Raw genomic sequence first — 4,408 nt, 5'->3', positions numbered from 1 at the left:
GAGGGAGAGGGAGAGACGGAAATATGTAGAGTGTCAACCAATCACAATGGTAGGCAAAAGGGTCCAAGACATAACATGCGAAACGTGAGTGGCCTTTTTTTCCCCCTGCTCCTCCCTCCTCTGCCATCCGCATTGAAAAAGGGAGTAAAAAGGGCATACGCACCCACACACACACGTACGCAGATGCACGAAACGGCCGAAATCCATTTTTATAAATACTTAATATGCAAAGCAGGACGGCAAACAAACGAATGAATAGAAACGGCGGCAGTGACCGGGTCGGCCAGTCCGGCCGCCCGCCTCCTCCCTCGCACCCCTGCGACTACCCCACCCCTCCGCGGTGCCGCCGGCCACAGCTGATCGTTTGGGCGGGAAGTGACATCCTGGGCTCATGAGTGAGAGAGAGAGACAGAGAGACGAGTCATGGTGTCCGCCAGTCGCACAGCACGCACTCCCGATCACCCCCGTCGACGGGGATCAACGTAATCGAGTTTCTGCTCTGCTGCCATGCAGATAGTCGCCACGCCTTTGCCCATATACGACTCATGCACCCATTCATTTAGATTTCAGCATCTTATAGTTTTGATAAACGATTATTAGAATCTTGTGTCATTTGTTACTGTGCAGGAAGATGTACGAATTGACACACATTAGTCTAGTAAAATCCACATTACTTCGATGTTCTTTCATCATTACCAAGGGCGCTACGGACACTTACATATGAGAACGTTAGGTAGCAGGTAGCGGTCATGCAGGAGCAGGACCCCGTAAGCAATATGCACGGACATGTGCCAGAGTGTGTGTGGGTGGGAGGGGGGGGGGCTGGTTGAACATTACGGGGATACTCTCTAAGTCAACTTTTATGAGGGTGGGAGTGGGACAACACGGGGCTTAGCAGAGCAGCGCACCTACCGGGAAGAAAGAACAGGGAGGAGAGGGCGAGCGAGCAAAAGCAGGGACAAAGAATGAAAAGGATAGAGCGAATAACGTGGATACCCGATGCGCTGTAAAGAACAGATAAATCGCCCGGCGAGTTCATATAAATGGAGAGGGTCCCCGTCGACCCGGCTCGCCACCCTTGACCCGTCTCCGCCCCCGCAGCCCCCGCGGGCGGGTACTGTAGCGTCCCCGTGGGTCCGCGCGACCGCAGGGAAACAAAAGAGAGATGGCCAGGCGACCAAAATATAATGTCTGGAAGTGATGGCGACCCCTACGGACGCACGGACGGCCGGACCGGCGGACGCACGCGCTCACGCACGCCACACACACATACATACACTCTCGCATGAGCCGGGGTGAAGCTGCACGGTCCGGCAGCTACGGCGGCGGCGGGCGAGGGCGTCATTCTCATTCGAGGACGCGCCGCCCCTGCGCATGACACAGGCCCCCCCGGAGCCACTAACGCATGCATGCGTATCTGATCCCTATCTTATAGCGCACGCGCTAATTACTGTTCAAAAGTGAAGCCGACCGGGATCCCACCTCATGTATTATTATCATCATTTTGCAGAACATTCGCCGTGCCGGGGCAGCGTGGCCCGAAACAATCGACGATCACCAACCAAACGACCACATCGAAGAAAGGTAAAGTGGTACGATGGATCCCTCCTATACGTACGACGAACCCTGTCGCGGTATGTCGGCGTCCATCGCACTCGAAAAAGAGACAAAAGAGCATACGCAAAACAGACAGGGCGAGCGACGACCCTGTTCCTGTAAGGATTGTCGTTCGCTGGCGCGCACGCGCGCGTTCACACACACACACACATGCATACACACCCACGCACCGCACGTACAAGTGGGGCCAAGCCAGCTCGGGTAATTAAAATTTGTGTGGCGTCATTTTATTTCAGACACTGCTCTCCCTTTTTATTTTCCTTTTCCCCTACTTTTTTTTCTTCTTTTTCATTATTATATTTTCATTCTCCTTGTATCCCCCGGCCCGGGGCTGAGCCACACGGGCGTAATTAGAATGTAGTCAGCCGGAGCGCGTCGTCTTCCGCCGCTGGACGCTACCTGGCGCCCCGCCCCGCCCCGCCCCGCCCCGGGGGTGGGGCCGTCACGCGCTCCCGCCCTTATCTGAAGGCACGTCTAACAGCCACCACCTGCACTGGACTGACAGAAAGCTTGCGCAAGACTTTGTGCCTCGAGCTCGCCGGAGCAGAAAACGTAATGAGAGGAAATAAGTTGGCGTCATATCTACCGGTCAAAACCAAACGCGCGTAAATCTTCTTGAAACGCTGCTGCCACTATAACTGAACTTTTCCCCTTTTCCATCACAACAAAAATCGCCCGGGAAGTCACGTGATGCCTTGTCCACTTCCCTTGCGCTAGCGGGATTAAACTTGGGGTTTTAAAATGGTTTATTGACGGCAATGAGACCACCCTCCTCCCCCCTCGTCCCCCTCCACTGCACAGAACGGTTGTAGGTTAACGTGAAAATTCTGTGTCGTAAAATTACAATCTGAAATTGTAAATTTACAAGCGCGCTTCGTTTTAATGTGAAATCAATCGACAAGCAAAAAAAGATCGGTCGCAAAATTTATAACATATTTTTTGTAAAAGAAAAAAAAAAGACCACGATGTAGAAAACCCTCTCTACACATCCTGATTACGAGGACATTTTTGACAGTGTCTCCAGGCCACGGCGACTGCTCCGTGCGGTGTAAAGATTCCGGTCCAGATCTGGACGAGCATCAGCTGCCGGGACGGTAATCAGGGGGACGGGGGCAAAGGGAGGAGGGACCAGCAGTGTAATAAAAATAGGCTTCCACAAACTCCCGTGCGTGCGGGCGAGGCGGCGGCGATCGGGCGGGCGCCCCGCTACAGGTGTCCCGGCCGAGGGCCGGCCCGATCCAAACGAGCTCATAAAAGTTGTGTCAGCAGCGCCCCTCGCCAAGGAAAGGGAAAAGTAAAAGAGAAGGGAGGTGCGTTTTTTTTCTTTTTGTTCTAAAGGCACGATGAGATGGGGCGAGGGAGACCGACCACCCAGCCGCACTCATTTCCGAAATAAGGTGTAAAAATGATCTCGCATCGGATGACTTGATTGGCAAATCAGAGCGCGGCGGGGCTTGGCGGGGCGTGGCGGGGCGTGGCGGGGCGTGGCGGGGCAAGTGAAAGGCCGGAGCACCTCATTTCGCAGAAGATGAAGCCGCCTAATAGGCGTCCGCACGCTCAAGGGTGGTGGAGGGGCGGGGAAGGGAGTGATGGCGAAGGGAGGTAAAAAAAACTGATTTCCCATCTTGCAACTTTGTGTCGAGAGGTAAGGGTGGGTCGGGGGTGACGAGGGAAGATGAACGGATCGGCAATGGCCAGGAAAGGACATGCCCGCTAACTCGATTGGGAAGCTCACGGACGCCTATAAACCACCCCGTGACAACCAAACTTAGCCTGAGGACCGAGCCAACTAGAGAGAAAAAACTTCGTACCGAACGAAAATGCGTAATCCGCCGAGACGTACGGAAAAGCAAAACGTTCTGCCGTTCTACCCCAAGAATGAAAAAAAGAAAAGAAAACTAAACACTTTTTGGGTTTCCCCCTGAGGCTACCTCGGACCTCGGACTGTGGGTCGGTGACGGTGTGGGGGTTGGAAAAAGGAGCGAATTCAACCAATGCTCACTTGACTCAACGCTCCCGGAGGCCCCACGCCGCGGCCGGAGGGTGGGGGCAGGGAAGGGGTCGGGCTAACGCGATTACAATCATTATCGGGGAAGAAAATTGACCACGGCCCGGAATGGGGAAGATTTCAAACTGTCACACACGTGGCGCCGAGGGGATGGGGGGGGGGGGGGGGCTGGAAAAGGATGAAATAATAAACGGGTCGTCCTCGCAGCCAAAGGGACCGAAAATCAAAACGACGGTCTCGGGGGGTGCGGGGACCGCAGGGACGACGACTCGCTGCTCCTGACACGCCGGTCTATGATCTGTGCCTCGCCCCACCCCACCCCGCCCCGCGACTGCCCAGTCGTCCACCCCGCCTGCTGTCCAGCGGGTGCTGCTCTCTGCCGGGCGCCGCGGGCCTCTCACACGGTACGCGCCTCGCGACCCCCACCCCCACCCCTGCCTGAGCAACGTGCCGTGTGCAAATCAGTTGACAAATATCACATAATTCGATCATTTTGCTAGTGATAGGTGATAGTTTTTATCGTATTTTCCGAGAGTACATGGCATTTTGAAATAGTGCAGATGCTGGAAAACGAAAAGCGCCGCACAAAATTAATTTTGCACAGTCGACACCTTTGCAAAGCAAATAAAAAACAACAAAATTTAGCATGTTTTTGTGCAAACGTTCGTGCCAAGTTAACCCTACGTTTCGTTGCGAACAAATTTAAGCGCAAAAAGGCATGATTTTGAAGAAATGCAATGAGCAGCAGCCAGAGCAGTATGGCGTACACGGCGAGGTGAGAAC

The 4,408-nt window shown here is 54.2% G+C and overlaps 1 protein-coding gene across 2 annotated transcripts in view; it reads right to left on the bottom strand.

Moving 5' to 3' along the window:
* The window catches only part of LOC113205804 (fructose-bisphosphate aldolase-like), a 63,268-nt gene that overhangs the window by 5,063 nt on the left and 53,797 nt on the right, over positions 1-4,408 (bottom strand). The gene's annotated exons all lie outside the window — the stretch shown is intronic.

This window comes from Frankliniella occidentalis, unplaced genomic scaffold (assembly GCF_000697945.3).
Source record: "Frankliniella occidentalis isolate FOCC.00 unplaced genomic scaffold, Focc_3.1 Scaffold201, whole genome shotgun sequence".
Lineage (NCBI taxonomy): Eukaryota > Metazoa > Arthropoda > Insecta > Thysanoptera > Thripidae > Frankliniella > Frankliniella occidentalis.
This window is presented reverse-complemented; position numbering and strand designations above follow the sequence as displayed.